We start from the raw sequence: 19,314 nt of genomic DNA on the forward strand, positions 1-19,314 counted from the left end.
GAAGGGAAGAAAAAAAGATAATTTCTTTTCACACCATACAGACCTGCCGGTCATTTCACTGGGGTCTTGCACAGGCAGACAGTTTTGACTTATGGTTATAAGTTTGAACAAACTAATTCTGGACAGGTTATTGAAATTAACATCACGGCTGTCGGCCTGTGCAAACTGTGTGCCTGTGCAAGACTCCAGTGAAATATGTAGCAAGTCTGTATGGTGTGAAGAGAAATTGTTTTTCTCCTCTCTCGCCTTTCTCTCCGATAACCAGGTTTCATTTGCTGAGAGAAGGCTGATCTGAGATGGAAGCGCTGACTTGTTGTTGTGTTAGTAGCCGCCGTGTACTGAAGTCAGTAAAGTTATTGGTTTAGCTTTTATCTGTAACTTCCGCTCATTTTTTTTTAGGGATTTATCGATTTAGCGTTACAAAAGTTAACTTTACAGTTAGTGGATTAACGGTTATCGAAGCTAACTTTTTGGTTAGCTGTGCCCACCACTGGTGACATGTGACCAAAATTGCATCATGAAGAGAGAAAAAACAAACAAACAAAAAATGTATAAATCACGTTTATTTTGGAAATGTGGTGCTACTGGTTCATGCAACAAGAAGCAAAATAAATTGAGTTACCACATTATTATAATGTAAATACCACATTAGCAAGCAGAATCTAATGGGCTAGTGAATGTGATTATATGAGTCACAAAGTATCCATGAGTAAACTGCTTCTTGTCACCACTTTGACACAAATGTCAGTATGAACGCTGTGTGCACGTTTACCTCACTAAGTGTAAATATACTTTTAAAAATGACTATACCATTTTAAAAACATGATAGTTCATCTTACCTTACCCTACTTATTCTGCTTGTTGTCCTCCGGCTGTCCCAGAAAGTGCGCCCAAGTTGCGTGCCAAGTAGTATGAAGGTTTTTCATTTAACATGAGAGCTTCTTCTTTTTTGTTGTCTTTCAACTGCTCCCGGTATGGGCCACAGCAGATTATCCTCTGCATCTCTGTCACACCAACCACCTGCTTGTTCTCCCTCAGCACATCCATAAACCCCCTCCTCTTTGACCTCCTCCTCCTCCTCAGATTGACTTTCATTCCCCATTTCTCCAGAGTGTATCTCCACCTCTCCTGTTTTTCTCAGCCTGCTCTCTACTCCCACTGTCGATCTCAATGCCATTTCCAAACACGGTCATCCATGGAGACTCCTGTCTGATGCTGTCCATAAACCTGTCCATCACCATTGCAAACAAGGAATGGCTCAGAGCTGATCCTTGATGTAATCCCACCTCCTTGAACACATCTGTCATTCCTACTTGATATCTCACTGCTGTCACACTGTCCTTCTGCACATCCTGCAGTAGCCTCACATACTTCTCTGCCACTTCAATCTTTCTCAGATGCTACCATACCTGTTATCTTGGCACCCCGTGACAAGCTTTCTCTAAATCCACAAACACACAATGCAGCTCCTTCTGCCCTTCTCTATACTTCTCCATCAGCACTCTCAGAGCAAACATTGCATCTGTAGTGCTCGTTCTTGGTATGAAACCATTCTGCTGCTCACAGATCTTCACCTCTTTTTTTTCTATGTTTACCTTCCACTACTCTTTCCCATAACTTCATGCTGTCTGCTGATCAACTTTATTCCTCTGTAGTTCTGCACATTACTCATGTTTTTAAAAACAGGAAAAACTTCTTCCCCACTACTCAGGCATCCTCTCATGTTCCAATAGTGTATTAAATAATCTGGTTAAAAACACCACTGCTATTGCTCTTAGACTTTTCCATGCCTCCACTGGTATGTCATCAGGACAAATTGCCTTTCCACTCTTCATCATGGCGCTCACTTCATCATTAGTTTACTTACTTACTTACCCCCCGCCTTTTTAAGCATTTTTCGTTATTTGCCTCTCACATGCCTGGAAAAGCTGCTTGCCATCTAACCATGTCATTTAGGTCCTTCAGACTTTTTTCAGTAAAATTGGTCTTGGGAGCATGAGCATGACTAAAACCTTTCAGCTTCAGACCCCCACCTTTTTACGCATTTTCCTTGTTTTGCCTTTCAGCTTCTGGAGGTGCTCTGCCCCCCCATACTCCCCACCTTTTTAAGCATTTTTCTTTTTTTTTTTCTTTTTTTTGCTTTTCAGCTGAAACCCCTAATTACAGCCCTCTTAACCCCCTGCCACTTTGAGCATTTTTTTTAAATGTAGATGTAAATTAATATTCAAAGTTTTCAGCTAGTTGACAGTAGGGCTGCACAATATGGCCAAATTATCATATCTCAATATTGTCATATAAATTGTCATGTAAATGTCACTTATATACATGATGTCCATATTCTTGAGCCGCTTAGGTGGATAGGGAGAGTTCCCATGGGATAAAAAAGCTTTTCAACCTACCATCCCTGGTTCTCAAGACCAGGCACCTAAGTGGCTCCACTCTCTCTCTCTTTTTTTTCTTAAAGATATTTAGGTGTACCTTAGTAAACACTAATAGAGTTCCACCTTAGATTTGAAATGTATAATAAAAGATATACCTTACTGAATTTTCATATCAATATGATATACGATATGACTATGATTTGATGCAAAGTGGAGCAACAGTGAAAATTAAACATTCTTAAACAAAACAGTAATAATACCACACTCATTTTGCACTCATCATAAGGTTAGGCTACTGTGCCCTCCCAAAGTATTGGAACACTTGGAATTTCACACATTTTAATTTGTTTATGCCATTTTAAATACAAGAAAAACAAAAAATAAAGGATAAAAATTTCTAAAATGATCTTCCTCAAACTCAGACTGAAAGCAAATCTCTAAAACTTGATAAAACCTGTAAATAATAATCAGTTTTACTGACAGTTTTCTTTAGACAAGTCAGGGGATGGAAACATGGTAAGAATGATAAATGATAAGAATGGTGACAAAGGTCAGTTTAGTTTGTACAGGGATCAAAAGTTAAAGTTGCTCCATTAATTTTGCTCCAGCTGTATTTGTGCTGAATTTGATGCTTGTATCACCATTTGACAGATCGTTTCAGTTATCTGCTGCACTAATAAGCCAACAGAGAAGGAACCAGCTGTTGTTTGTTACATTAAACATGTTTGCACTCTTAACACCTAACAGACAGACATGGCAACCTGAATTAAAGGAGAAATGTTGCTTTTAACAACCTGGACCTCATTTCTGACATAAAATATGGTTGTTTACTCACCAGTATAAGTTTGGTGTGATTAGAAGTCCATAGTTTAAACAACGTGTTCAGTTCAAATCTGAAGCAAACATTTTTCTTTTTCTACTAAGGTGGATTAGAACTTTTTGTGGTACACAGCACAAACTACTGGACATAAGGAAGCTAGCAGTCAGTGTGACTCACTGATTTGAAAATGCAGGTTTTTCAAAGAGAGGTGTGGTGCCATGACATGTCAATTGTATTTCAGGCGAAACCCCGGCCTCTACTCTAGCTCCACCCATGCCAGGAAGTGTTCAACATTTCCCATTTCACTGTGACTGAGAATTCGGCACTTCCTGTTTGAGTGTGAGCTTGCCACTGTGTTCCCGCGAGATTCCATGGGATCTCGTCTGTCAGTCCAGGAAGTGAACATTTCCTGTTTAATGTGGACTTGAATTTTGGCACTTCCTGTTTAGGACGCCCTGTACCATGAGTGAGCTTCGCGCCGCTGCACGACGTTTCTCTCATATTATTATTCTTATGTTAAATTCTGATCTCCAAATTTTATTACCTCCACCAAGGATGAAATAAAACCATTGGCATTTACTTATTTATTTATTTGTCTGTCTGTTAGCAGGATTACATCAAAACTACTGCACGGATTTTGACAAAATTTTCACCACAGATACATATTAGACCATGGAAGAACCCATTAAATTTTGGAGGTGATCCGGATCCGGATTCTGGACCAAGATTTCACTTTATGAGGGGTGGTGGCCAAGTGGTTAATGCGCTTGGTTTCAGTTCAGAAGGCTCCGGGTTCAAATCCCACCCCTGCCACATTTCTCCATGTAATGTGGAGTTGCGTCAGGAAGGGCATCCTGCGTAAAACCTGTGCCAATTCAACATGCAGATCCACCTTGGATTTGCTGTGGCGACCCCGAGTGCAAACAAGGGAGCAGCCGAAGGGACTTTACTTTACAGGCTTTGAAGAATTACGTCAAAACTACTTCAAGGATTCTCACGTAATTTGCACCACAGATAGATATTTGGGCATGGAAGACTCCATTGAATTTTGGAGGCAATCCAGATTGGCAAATGCCAGAAATCTCTGTTTGTTCTTGTTTCCTTTTATTCTAACCTCTTCACTCATTTTTTAAACATTGGGTTAATTACTGCATACTTTGTTCCGATTTTATGACATAATTAAAATCTCTTGTCAGCAGTTCTATTTGTGATGTTCACGGACAACATTTCAAGTTGCAGTCAGGAACTGGAGGGTGTTCAATTTGGTGAATTTGTAATTACATTTCTGTATTTCATAAATGATGTGGTTCTCTTGACTCCATCAGACAGTGATCTGAGATGTGCCGTGTGAAGCAACTGGGATGAAGATCAGCACCTCCAAAAGCTGAGACCATGGTCTGCTTTTAGAAAAGGGTGGATTGTCCCCTCCGGGTCAGGGGATAGTTATTGTCCAAGTGGAGGAGTTCAAGTATCTTGGGTCTTGTTCACGAGTGGGGGTGAGTTGGAGCATGAGATCAATAGATGGACTTGATCAGCTTCTAGTGTCTTACAGACATTGTGCCAGACCTTTGTTTTGAAGAAAGAGTTGAACCAGAAGGTGAGACTCAATTCACCAATTGATTTACACTTCTGTCCTCACCTGTAGTCATAAAGTTTGGGGATAACAGAAAGAACAAGGTCAAGATACAAGCAGCAGAAATGTGATTTCTCTTACACTCTGGGACAGCATGAGACCCTCAAATATCTGGGAGGTACCTGGAGTAGAGCTGCTGCTTCTTGGCATGGAAAGGAGCACGCTGAGGTTTGTCAGGCATCCAGTGAAAATGTCCCCTGGTCATCTCCCAAGGAAGATCTTCCAGGCAATTGGAAGAAGGACCTGGGAAAGACTCAGGACATGCTGCAGTCTCTCCAAGCCTCCTGCCGGCTTGGGAATGACTCAAAAGAGTCACATTAATTGTTTGAGGATAGGGAAGTGTGGGATGAGCGTTTTGGTTTACTTACAGCGTGACCCGGACCCAGAACAGCAGCAGAAAATGGATGCATTTATGAATTTACATATCTCTCTCTCACGCACACACACCTGTGTCAACCTTTTTGTGAGGTGTTCTTGTCCGATGTAAATTCTTTTCCACAGTTTTTATCTGTTGGTGGAGGGTGGGGGTGGGTGTGTGTGTGTGTGTGTGTGTGCAGGGAGCGCCGTGGCGGCGCGCGTTAGTGCAACAGGGGACGGTGTGCGGTGCACTAGGACCGCGGAGAGAGCTTTTCGTGTGCATTGCAACCTCGGAGCAGGGCTGAGAAGGAAACCCCTGTCGGATCTGACCATTATCTTCATGCGTTTCTTTTTTTTTTTTTTTTTTTGCCACGTCCAGCGCGGCGCGGCTGAGCGCGGAGCGCACCGGCAGTGCGTCAGGACTGGTCACCGAGAGAGGATTTAACGGAGGACGATTTGCGTAAAAGTCAGCTCATATGCTTGGGAGGTGCTGATCATTTGGAAGCTTCGGCTCCACTCGTTTTATATCCAGATTTTGTTTTTAATCTCAGGCGATTGTGTCCTTTTTGGTTTTTCCATCTCTGCCCATCATTAGTTGGAGCGCGCCAAGTCACGCTGCGTAGGAGAGCGCTTGGCGCACTTCTTCCCCAAAGGACAGAGACAGTATCTCCATTATTCTGTTTGGATTAGAAAGGAGGACAGGCTGAATGGACCTCGCTGAAACGTAGACTTTTACTGGCTTCCACATATTTTTTGGAAACGTGTTTTCTCTGCTGACTCGGAGTTGTGATGTCCGACACCTTCACTGACTGACAAACGGCGTCGTACCAATTTGGAATCGAGTTGACGGTAGGCCAATTTCCCACATAACACATGTGTAATTTTTAACTTGTTCATATTATTTAATAAAGGTCGCAAGCCTAAAATATACAGATTCATATGCGCCATGAATCGATCATCTATGGTTGTTGGATTTCGTCCGACAGTCGCAGCAGAATGGGATAAAGGAGGAGAAGTTGGGTCCCTGCTGCAGCCTTAATGAGGATAAATATAGATTATTTTATGGAAACATGGACGATTAAGTAGAGCATTCTCCGCTTAGTGAGCCACAATTTTTGTGCATTAACTTGCAGTGGGACTGGCTGCACCTGTTTTTTGCACCAGATGTGGAGAAGCCCTCTGCAGTGCGGGCTCACTCACCGGCCCGCTGGGCGCACTGGAGCTCAATAAGGAGAGGATTTAGATAAAGGTGTAAACGAAGCGCAGCTTCCCCTGGAGCCAGTAAGCCTGATTATGTGCACAATCCTCCCTTTATGCGCTGGATGCACTGAGGCAGCGCTCCGACAAAGAAACAGACCCAAGTTTTTATTGGTTGCAGCACAGAAAATAACTTCTCTCTCTCTCTCTCTCTCTCTCTCTCTCTCTCTCTCTCTCTCTCTCTCTCTCTCTCTCTCTCTCTCTCTCTCTCTCTCTCTCTCTCTGTGTGTGTGTGTGTGTGTGTGTGTGTGTGTGTGTGTGTGTGTGTGTGTGTGTGTGTGTGTGTGTGTGTGTGTGTGTGTGTGTGTGAGTGTGAGTGCCTCTTTCTGAGGCGCGCGTGGGCTTCGGGCACGCATTGCAAAATTCTGTGTGTTTGTGTGTGTGTGTGTGTGTGTGTATGTTCATACACGAAGGTTTTGCGCGCTTTTGTTGCCCAAATTTGATCCGTGTTACATTTCCGCTGTGCTGGAATGATCGTCACACGCGTGCACGGGTTGCTTAACCTTTCCACCAACTGGACCAGTTTCCAAAGGAGACAAAAACAGCGCGTTCTCGCGGGTCGAGCCGTGCCAATTCCAGCGCGTGACGCAGGAACGCTGATTCACGATGGTTTTCCTGATTTTATCCCGTCTTTTGTTTTTAGGTTTTTTTTTCTGGAAATGGGTCAGGATTAGACAAACTGTCTTTGAAGATGCACACTGTCAATCGTGACGCAAATTTAATTTGATTAAAACACGTTTTGAAAAAAATGAGTTATCTCGGTTTAAGGATAGAATGTAAGAAGTCCGGTACAGTATAGATCCACGTGGAAGGAGGAATGGCTTCGTTCACATTACTGGTTGAAGTGATTGACTGAGTTATTTTGTTTTCCAGCAAGTGCCAAATTAGCTGTTTTCCCGACAGATTTTGTTCAAGTGTGCACATGGTGCTATCTTATTTTTAGTTTTATCTCCACTGATATGACTGCTGTGTGTGACTGATCACCAGTCAAAAACATGAGTGAAATACAAACTGCACTGCTGGTGCTGGGGGGGTTTGGGTGCGGTGGTGTACTATTCTTCTACCCTAAAAAACAAAAAACTGATAAAGGTCACCTCAGCCAGGAATGTAAATGTTGTCATAGATCTGCGGTATCTGTTTTGCATAAAACCACTGTTTGATGTCTGTGCTTTGTGATCAGTCAGTTCATACAGGTTATTTAAAACAATGACAAATAACTTTAAACAAAATCAGATTCTGCTAACTTCAACTGTTAATGTGAATGGTGCTGTACATATGTAGTGCTAAATGTGATTTGTGTCTTATCTCTGCTGTTGTGACTGCTGTGTGAACAGTCAGATCAGATACAAGTCATGAGGAAAAACCTGTTGTGATGGCCAAGGGAAAAAAATGAATTAAAATCACATTAGAAATACAATTTTACAAGAAATCAGGTCAGATCAATTCAACCACACGTGTGAATGTTGCTTTAGATATAGTTCTACATCACATTTACATGTTGATCTTCATTTGGTGTGACATCTGTGTGTACAGTCAGATAAGACACAGGTCAGTTACAAAGACAAATATAAACTGATGGGGCATATATACTCAACAAAAATATATATGCAAACCAATTGTTTCAGCAGCTGTCCGAGTGGCTGGTCTCAGACGATCTTGGAGGTGAACATGCTGGATGTGGAGGTCCTGGGCTGGTGTGGTTACACGTGGTCTGCGGTTGTGAGGCTGGTTGGATGTACTGTCAAATTCTCTGAAACACCTTTGGAGACGGCTTATGGTAGAGAAATGAACATTCAATACACGAGCAACAGCTCTGGTTGACATTCCTGCTGTCAGCATGCCAATTGCACGCTCCCTCAAATCTTGCGACATCTGTGGCATTGTGCTGTGTGATAAAACTGCACCTTTCAGAGTGGCCTTTTATTGTAGACAGTCTAAGGCACACCTGTGCACTAATCATGGTGTCTAATCAGCATCTTGGTATGGCACACCTGTGAGGTGGGATGGATTATCTCAGCAAAGGAGAAGTGCTCACTATCACAGATTTAGCCTGGTTTGTGAACAATATTTGAGGGAAATGGTGATATTGTGTATGTGGAAAAAGTTTTAGATCTTTGAGTTCATCTCATACAAAATGGGAGCAAAACCAAAAGTGTTGCATTTATATTTTTGTTGAGTGTATATTTAGTGCTATAATGTGATTCTACATGGAAAATTTTTATGTGTGTTGACCTACATGATTAGCATCACTTGGTCAAGTCAAACTCTGCAGCGGCTACTTGCATGCGTGCAATCTGCCACTTTTGGAAGTTTCATCAAAATGTTTTGCTGTGCATTTCCACTTGGCGCGTTTACACTGACATGTCTCACACCAACCGACAGAGGTTCACACTGCGTGAAGACACCGAGCCGTGGCCTTCTGTTAATCAAAGCAGGCAGCAGCTTTAGTTTTTGAATATGTCAGGTGACCTACATTTATCTGTGCGGGCACAGAAGACATGCCAGAGCCAGTTGGAGGTGAGCCACATCTCTGGTTCACAAATTTTGGAAAAGCCATGGAAGAATATTTCTGTGCGTCACTCTGGATTTTCGGTGTAATTTTGACGAGCATAGGCAGAGCATTAATGGAGTCATTTCACTGTGGTTTTACAAAGTGCAGCAGATAAAACTGACAGACTGCTGCTGCCAGGAAAGATGACAGAGCTGTCCATGGTGCTGAAGCAGACAGCTCCTTTTTTTTTCCCCACTGTGGGCTGCAACCACTCACTGTATTTTCACCATTTATTTTCACTCATGGGTTAAGTTTAATATTAGTTTTGTTATTGTTGTTAGTGGGATATGAGATGTGACAGTCACACTGTCTAAAATTTGTGCACTCTTGGGATTTTCTACCATCATACATAGTAACATACTTTATGTGTTAATTTTAACCATCTTTTCACCAACATTTTCTTCCTCTCTCTGCTGATCCCATCAGGGCTCACCACAGCAGATCATCATCACCATCTCACTCTGTCCTCTGCATCTTTCTCTGTCACACCAACCACCTGCATGCCCTCACACATCCATAAACCTCTTATTTGGCCTCCCTCTTCTCTTCCTGCCTGGCGGCTACATCCTCAGCATCCTCTTCACTATATACCCTGCATCCATCCACTGTATATTTCCAAACCATCTCAGTCTCACCTCTCTGATTTTGACTCCAAACTGTCCTACCTGTGCTGGTCATTCCTAATCCTGTCCATCTTCTTCATCTCTGCTAACTCCAGCTCAACCTCCTGTCTTTTTAGGTAGTGCCAATGCCTCTGAGCCACACAGCATAGCTTGTCTCATTACCATGTTGTTAAATTTCCCTTTCAGTGCATCAGATCCAATGTTGTCAAAAATCACTCCTGCCACTCTTCTGGGGCCTAGTGGTGATGGTTTGCTTCCAAAGCAGAAGGTTCCTGGTTGAAGAGCACCCATGTTAATTCTCCATGTCACGTGGAATCGCATCAGAAAGGGCAACTGGTGAAAAAAGGAGAAGATTAACATTACTTGTGCCAATCTTTTCCACCCTGCCTGCACTCTAACCTTCACTATTCTCCCAAACTCTCCATTACTTTGAACAGTTGACCCCCTCTCATTCACACAAACGTACACCATTTTGCTCCTGCTGATGTTCATTCTCCTTCTCTCCAGAGCATACCGCCACCTTTCTAGGCTCATCTCAACCTGCTCTCTACTGTCACAAGAGATCAGTGTCATCTTCAAACATTGTAGTCCACAGAGATCCATCTTATTAGTAACATTAAGTGCCATTTAGGCACTGCAAGATATGACCTGTTACATATGTAGCATTTCTCCTGAAGTGGAAGCATCATGGGAGGCATCCAAGCCCTAATTTGAAGAAGGCCAAGTTTTTGAGCCCAACCTCAGGCTTATTTGTGTGTTGACATGTTTTCACTGGGCATGATATATAAAACTCACTCGTAACCAACATCAGGATTACTGGCTGTAGATAACAAATCTCAGATATCTCCATCTCATGTTCTGCTGTTTTTCAACTCTACCCACAGCTTACAGTTGGGAAAATAAGTATTTGACCCCCTGTCCGTTTTGCAGGTTTTCCCACCTACAAAGAATGGAGAGGTCTGTAATTTTTATTGTACGAGGTCTGTGAGAAAACTATCCGACCTTTTTATTTATTTATTTTATTTTATTTTTTTCATGGAACAAAGCAGCAGTTGCTCCGCCATTCCTAAACAATAAAAATCCGACGAGGGGGGTGGACCAGTGCTCACTCAAAGCCTGCCCACAGGTGAATGACGCAACCGACAGGCGTGAAAAAACTCACGCATGCGCATGAAGGTTCAAGCTTGTCTGATGCAAGCGTACATGATTCAAATCCATATAGTTTTTGAAAAAAATAAAAAGGTCGGATACTTTTCTCACAGACCTCGTAGGTACACTTCAACTGTGAGAGACAGAATCTAAAAAAAAAAAAAAAAAAAAATCCAGAAAATCACATTGTATGATTTTTAAATAATTAATTTGCATTTTATTGCATGAAATAAGTATTTGATCCCCTACCAACCAGCAAGAATTCTGGCTCTCACAGACCTGTTAATTTTTCTTTAAGAAGCCCTCTTATTCTGCACTCTTTACCTGTATTAATTGCACCTGTTTGAACTTGTTACCTGTATAAAAGACACCTGTTCACACACTCAATCACAGTCCACCATAGCCAAGACCAAAGAGCTGTCTAAGGACACCATGGACAAAACTGTAGACCCGCACAAGGCTGGGATGGACTACAGGACAACAGGCAAGCAACTTGGTAGAAGACAACAACTGTTATGATTATTTATTAGACAGTGGAAGAAACACAAGATGACTGTCAATCTCCCTCAGTCTGGGATTCCATGCAAGATCTCACTTTGTGGGGTAAGGATGATTCTGAGAAAGCTCAGAACTATACAGGAGGACCTGGTTAATGACCTGAAGAGAGCTGGGACCACAGTCACAAAGATTACATTAGTAACACATGATGCTGTCATGGTTTAAAATCCTGCAGGGCAGCAAGGTCCCCCTGCTCAAGCCAGTACATGTCCAGGCCCGTTTGAAGTTCACCAGTGACCATCTGGATGATCCAGAGGAGGCATGGGAGAAGGTCATGTGGTCAGATGAGACCAGAATGGAGCTTTTTGGAATCCACTTACCATGTTTAGAGGATGAGAACAACCCCAAGAAAACCATCCCAACCGTGAAGCATGGGGTGCAAACGTTATTGTATATGTATATGTAAAATGTTATTCCAATTTAGAATACGTGTGTATAATGTGAACATCACACTGTAGGGACTAAACCAATTATTTTTCACGACATGCAAACTAAGTTACTCAAACAACACCATAAGACAAAAAGACAGACACAAGTTTTGAAATACTTACACAACTGCACTGATCTGGGTATACATCTGGGTTGTCTTATAATCAGGTGTGTCTTTATAATCAGGTGCTTCTTATAATCAGGGGTGTCTTATAATCAGGTGCATCTTATAATCAGGGGTGTCTTATAATCAGGTGCTTCTTATAATCAGGGGTGTCTTATAATCGGGGGTGTCTTATAATCAGGTGCTTCTTATAATCAGGGGTGTCTTATAATCAGGTGCTTCTTATAATCAGGGGTGTCTTATAATCAGGTGTTTCTTATAATCGGGGGTGTCTTATAATCAGGTGTTTCTTATAATCAGGGGTGTCTTATAATCAGGTGCTTCTTATAATCAGGGGTGTCTTATAATCAGGTGTTTCTTATAATCGGGGTGTCTTATAATCAGGTGCTTCTTATAATCAGGGGTGTCTTATAATCAGGTGTTTCTTATAATCGGGGGTGTCTTATATTTGGGCCAACATGGTAATATGATATCTTAAAAGGCCAAACTGTGTTTCACCCTCTCTTTACTTAATTCTTGTACTTTTATTCTCATACTTATATTTATTGATAACATCTTGTTGAAACATTCTCTTTTGTGCTTATTCTATGTGCAAACCCCTTTTCACAAAATGCATCCTGGCAGCATAGTGGCATAGTGCACTGTTGCCTTGCAGCAAGAAGGTCATGGGTTAAATTCCCACCTGTGGCCTTTCTAGTGCAGCAGCTAAAAGCATATTTAGAGCAAAATCGTGCAAATGGTGATACAAGCACCAAAGTTGGCACAAATACTCCTTAGACATTACTCTTTTGAACAAACCGACGGGCCACTTGAATTTTCAATAGACAGCCAGGAAGGGGTCAGTTGAAGAATTACACAGGGGTCAAAATTGAAAATGCTCAAATCATATTGAAAGCTACACCACATTGGTTGTCTGATTGTAAAGATTCCAAAAAGGTATAGTTTGGACTATCTATGACTGAATGCTATGGAGTTATGGGGTAAAAACAGCAAAAATGGTGACAAAGGTCAGTGTCAGTTTGTACAGGGGTCAAAAGTTAAAGCTGCTCCAATTTTGGTAAAACATGATGCAAATTATTAGTTGGGTTAACAGGGTTTTAAAAAGGAATAGTTTGGACCATGTATCATGCTTAGTTATCATGTTATGGGGTAACATATGTCACATGTCAGAGAATCCAGTGGACGTTGACATTGTTTGACCTTTATTTTGGAGACTAAACATTCAACACAATCAAAACTATTCCATTTATTAATCCTATTAGCTCAACCAATAATTTGCATGACTTTTTACCAAAATTGGAGGAACTTTAACGTTTGACCCCTGTACAAACTGAAACTGACCTTTGTCACCATTTGCTGTTTTTACCCCATAACTCCTGATCATTCACTCATAGATAGTCCAAACTACACCTTTTTGGAATCTATATGATCAGACAAATAAAGTGGTGTAATTTTCGAAATGATTTGAGCATTTTTAATTTTGACCCCTGTGTAATTCTTCAATTGACCCCTACCTGGCCGCCAAGTGAAAATTCAAGTGGCCAGTCGGTTTGTTCAAAAGAGTAATGTCTAAGGAGTATTTGTGCCAACTTTGGTGCTTGTATGGGTTTCCTCGGTGTGCTCCAGTTTCCTCCCACATTTAAAGACATGCAGGTTAGGTGAAGTGGAAAGGTCTCCCTTGCAAAAGAGGTCTCAATCTCAATGGGACTAAACTGGTTAAATTAAATAAATCTATTCTGTTACCGCCACAAAGCCTGTAATGTTTTCACCAGCACTTGTTTGTTTTTCTGTTAGTTTGTCTGTTATCAGGCTAACTCAAAAATAATGAACATTTATCAATGAAATTTGACGAGAGGATAGATAGTGTTCAAGGAAATAAGTGATTCAGTTTTGGAGGCGATTCAGAATATATTCTGGAACATATGTTTGGCACATAACATTTAACTCAAAATGTTGTGAGAGGATGTTGATGAAATTTGGATGGCAGATTGATAATATCCTAGAAAATTAGTAATTTTATTTTAAATTTGATTTGGTACGTATTTTGTATCCGGGACCCAGGGGTTTTAAGCAAAATGTGGCCTTTGTGGAGTGTCTTCTATTTTTTTTTATTGATTCTTTTTTATTTTAAGTACATTTGTCCTAAAATATGCATGAAACTGCACATTCATAGATATTTTTCCAGTGTAATCTGTAAATATTCCATGCATTCCCCAGACTGCACGGACAACAAGATGATGGATTATCTGAGCGATAAAAGCAGGAATTCCTTTTATACTTATTGTTATTCTAACCCTAAAGCTGACACACTTGTCTGAACAAAATGTGAAACGCAAACACTAAATGCAAAACACGCACTGCCTGTGCATGCAGACATTTGTTGGAATATAGACAAAATGTTGTATTTAACTTTGAGTATGATATCAAATAAAACATCTCATGAGAATATTTTGAGATTTTTACCCTGTGCATTGGTAAAGCAACAGTAGCAAGATTTTCTTTTCACTGTTGTGTGGCTGTGGACAAGGTAACTCAAACATGGCTGGATGGATTTCCTTCAAACTTGGTGGAAATATTAATTGGATAGTTATGTAGAGGTGATTAGATTTTGGAGTAGTTTGGTCAAAGGCCACAGTCAAGGTCAGGAAAATACCTGTTCTGAAAAACACTTTGTTTGTGTGTGTGTGTGTGTGTGTGTGTATATATATATATATATATAAATCTCAACAACCAAGAAGCCTAGATGGATCAAACCTGGTGGGAATATTACATAGATAGATATCTAGAGGTGATCAGATTTTGGAGTAGTTTGGTCAAAGGTCAAGGAAAATCTTGTCTGAAAAGCACTTTTGTATATCTCAACAACCAAGTATGAATGACTTCATAATGAAGTCAGTCAAAAGTGATATGATGAAGTCAAAAACACCATTATAGGCATATGTATATTTACTTGTGCATTTATGTAATGGTGTGTCAAGTACCCTGGTTATGGATCATCATTTGATGCCTTTCATTTCATGGAATTACAGAGAAAATAACAGATGTTTTCCTAAAATATTAAGGTTAAAGCATTTCTGTCTCGTCAACATCATATTTATCACTTGTGTCCACATTCCACAATGAAAAATGTACCATGAGTGAATGTTCCACTGGATGGATGGGCCCCTGGGTGCACTTTCAATGCATGTCCACTTACAAACTGACACAGGCACTCCTGTTTGCATTCCTTCTGGAAGAAGCAGCACTGAAATGTTCTTTGTGCTCAGTAGAAGGTGGTCTTCCTGATCTGCTACAGGTTTCCTTTGGATTAGCTGGTGTTTAAACAGTTGTGAAGTTGTTCTGATTCATGTGGAACACATCGCACCTGCTATGATCACACCACCAGGGGAGTCGATATACAGCCTAAGTGGAAACGGCAATGTCTGTGTGCTGGGATCTGGATTTTTACACACTGACAAATTAAAGGATCAGCTGCTCGTGGCTCTCTGGGACCATGGCAAGGTGACATGTTGGTGGTTTAATGGTCATCAGAGCAGGACGCGTCATCCTGCTGGTGATGAATGGTTTGTGTGTTTTCCCTGAATGCTGATTGAATCAGGCCACCCTGCAGACCTGTTGTCTTCTTGAGCGGAGCTTGGACATGATCCTGTGGTGAAGTACATCAATAAATGAGTGGAGATGATGTAAGTGTAGCACTCCCTCCTGCGGACAGCTGCTGATGGGGGGGTGCATTTTGGGAGAATCCTGTAGATCACACGGCAGATTGTGAGCGTTTGGTTTTAACATCTGTTTTATTCTCCTGCAGGGGTGGCAAGAGGGGTGGAGTGGTACCAAAGTGATCCAGAACCACATAGTGGGCCAACTTCAGCTTTGCTTTAAAAAATGACAGGAATCATGATGTTTAGCAAACCCTGCCTGCCTTACACACTAGAATATAAATGTGTGAGTAAACATAAATATGCCTGGAATGATGTTTTTGAGTGTTTTCCTTGAAATTGACCTTTGAGAAAACAACTCCAAAACCTAGTCACATCTAGACAAATATCCAAGTAATATTTCCACCAAGTTTGATCCATCTCAGCTTCTTGGTTGTTGAGACAATACCAAAAGAAAAAAAAAGAAGATTTGTATGGACCATGTCTTCCTGGCCCTTGACCTTTTACCAAACTACTTCAAAATCTAATCACCTTGAGATATTGATCCAAGTAATTTTCCATGGTTTGTGTTATCCAGTCCACAGACACACACATACACATCAGTGAAAACAACAGCTTGCTTTGGCACTTCTCCGGTGCATGGGGTAATGATCCAGCGTCCTTTAGCTGTTGTGTCTGTCACCTTCAATCCCGTCCTGTCCAAATTAGTCTTTTTAGCACATTCATGATTGGGGTAGTGGGGGGGGGGGGGGGGGTTGCTTATGTTTGCACAAAACATCTGATGGTTTCATATCTTTGTTTTGGTGGGCAGTCGCATTGACATGGACCCCCACGAGGCCACTGCCAGCTGTGCGCCCACTGTGGCAGATTGATATTTGTAATTTAAGGAAAGCTGTCACACAATATTCACCATATGGAGAAAGCTGCCAAGACATGCATTTGATTAAACACATTTTTTTTAGATATTACCAGCCAGATACCCCCCCCCCCACGAGAACAACAACGACAGCAACAACAAAAACCTGAGGATACATTCCAGGTGAACTAGGTTAATGGTTGAGAAATGCTCTGCTATGTTCAGTGAAGAAGGAAAATTCCTATTTGAGTTTTTCAAATAGGTTTGTTTTTAATTGAGTCATTTTTTACCCAAGGCCATCAAATATGGCCATCGGGTATTGCGAAGGCTTTTTTCCAGTCTGTCCGTCCGTCCATCTCTGTCTGTCTGTGCTCAGCATAAGTCCAGTCCTATTACTGCGAGACTCTTGAAATTCACAGGGAACATTCTTGGGACACAGACCTTGGACAACTTCAAAATGGGTAACCTAGATGTGTTTTAAGAGGTTAAAAAGTCACATTCGGTTTCATTCTGATCCATTTGATGTTTGAGTGACACGGGTAACAACCAATCAGAGTAGAGCTGCACCGAGACATCAGTCGCTGGTCTCTTCAAAACTGCTTCATTTTGTGTGTTTATATACATATTTGTCATATACTATGTAAAAGCTAGTGAGAAATAAACACTTCTAAAACTGGAAACACTGTTTTTGGAACCTAATAACACCTCTGAACTTATTTACAAGACATTTTGCAGAGGTTAGCATGGTGACATCACTTCCTGCTGGAGCTACTTGCCAACAGCTTCGTTTCTGGTATATTATGTAAAAGCTTGTGAGAAATAAACACTTCTAAAACTAAAAATGCTGTTTTTGTAACCTGATAACATCTCTACAGTCACAAGACATTTTGCGGATGTTAGCTTGCACGCTAATTTTTGCTAACTCAACGCTAACGTCCTATGGAGTTAAATCTGTCTCAGTACAGTAATTGCAAATGCACAGAGGGTGATCTACAAATATTCCTTGATTTGATTCCTTAAAATGTAAATATTGTTTTTGATTGATTGATAAAGGGGCTTTATTGAACATGTACAAATTGTATGTAAGACAATAGGCTCTTAATAATTAAACAACTGCAAATTATAAAGAACACAATGCTCATATGGCCAAGGGTATTTCAGCATTGCCTTATATTTAAAGGTATTAATTGTATTTTTGCTTTCATAGAGATTTTCAGTACTCTACCCACCCCTACATGGCTGATGCTAAAAATATTTTTGATTTTGTTTTTGTACCATTTCAGAGTATATACAATGTTGAACCCCAGTATCCTTTTCTTGTATTTTGTATGCAAGCTTTCTTGATAATATTTTAATTTAGGATTAAAGTTGGGCCTTTTCTCCATAGTGTCTCAACACCCCGGCAATGGAGCTCTGTTACACTATAATAGTATCACAACCCATCTTTTTGTGATGCAGATTGTCACATCATCATATCAGGATCCCACAGAGATTCATTGAAAGCTAATATCATTTTGAAATATAGATTAATGCCAAGATGCTCAGAAAAGACTTCAGCTGTTGGAAAACAGGACAGCTCAAAGATTTATGTGCATGTTGCAAAGCCTGGTGCAGGTTGAACTAAAGTTCATTAATTCACTCACACTCGCTGCATTGATATTGGGAGGTGGATGAAGCGTCATAGACAGACACATTGATTGACAATAAAGGAACAATAGAAGGCGCAGAGACGTTGCAGCTTGATTTACCGCCTTTCAGACAAATGAAACGCCGCCAATAAATCAAGGTTTCTCTCACAAATTAGTTTGAAGGCGTATACCGAATGTGAAAAGTCATTTTAGCTGAGAGGTCTTAATGAGAGCTGTGATGTTGCGTAAAGAACTCGGTTATAATATTGATTTATTCTCTTACATGCATATAATGCTTGAAATGATGCTAGTGGGAATGAATGGATGAGAACAACTAAATTCATTTACATTTGTAACGGCTGAGCTTTTGATAGACCTGCTTCAGCACTGGATTATTCTTTCTGTCACATCACAGAGAGAATTTTATCAGAAGACCTTAATTCTTCTGAATGTGCTCTTATTTATGTCTCTCTCCTGCGTTTTGAGAAGGTTTCTTCTCGACTTGTTGAACTGTACATGAACAGCTGTTCACATGTTAATCCAAACTTGCATTCAGGGTCTTGGAATTATTTTAAATCAGCCACTTGAAAGTCAAACTAACTGGCACTTATTTAGAAGTATTTCTTGTTCACCTGGAGTCATTGCATTCACCAGGTGGAACTCATTTTCTGGAACATAGGTTCAGTGTGTTGAAATCAGTGAAGAAATGGGACAAAATTAAGGTAAAATGTAATGAAAATTACAAAGAGAGGAGAGAAAGGCTCAAAAAGCATTGTAAATGGGAAGAAGCTGCCTAACCAGGATGTGTTACCTTACCTTAAGCATGTCGCTGATCACCAAACACCTTTGAGACTCCAGGTAGGCTGCAGATCTTGAATATGGTGGCACTGGAGGATAATGGGTTCTTGGTAGCATCATGGTTAATTTTTCTCATCTTTTGCAGTTATTTTGCATCTTCTTGATACATTTCTTGTGACCATGTTGACTATTTGCAACAAAACATTTGATTATTCAGTGTTCAGGCCTCCGATATTTAAAGGGTGTTGTATCCCCCTGAAAGGAACTTTACGATTTTTGACTTTTCAGTGTTTGTTAAATCTCTTATTTAGACTATTTTGCATGAGTTAAAAAAACCCTGGTGGGTAACAAGAGAACTTGGCATGGGTTAAGAACTTGGCCTGGGTGAGGGTTCAGGTTACGGTTTGTATTAGGGTTAAGGGTACTGTTAGCCCCAGGCCCAGTTTACACCTGAGGTAGTGAACACACTGGGCTGAGTTCTCCTGTATCTACAT

The 19,314-nt window shown here is 40.8% G+C and overlaps 1 protein-coding gene across 4 annotated transcripts in view; it reads left to right on the forward strand.

Annotated features, from left to right (window-relative positions):
- The first annotated feature begins 5,699 nt into the window (after positions 1-5,699).
- The window catches only part of il1rapl1a (interleukin 1 receptor accessory protein-like 1a), a 598,387-nt gene continuing 584,772 nt past the window's right edge, over positions 5,700-19,314 (forward strand). The window contains exon 1 of one of the 4 annotated variants that reach the window (XM_034187275.1): positions 5,700-6,040. The gene's annotated coding sequence lies outside the window, so the exon portion shown is untranslated. The remainder of the gene's footprint in view (positions 6,041-19,314) is intronic. The other 3 variants (XM_034187277.1, XM_034187274.1, XM_034187276.1) reach the window with 3 other exon arrangements.

Source organism: Thalassophryne amazonica, chromosome 14, assembly GCF_902500255.1.
Source record: "Thalassophryne amazonica chromosome 14, fThaAma1.1, whole genome shotgun sequence".
Taxonomy (NCBI): domain Eukaryota; kingdom Metazoa; phylum Chordata; class Actinopteri; order Batrachoidiformes; family Batrachoididae; genus Thalassophryne; species Thalassophryne amazonica.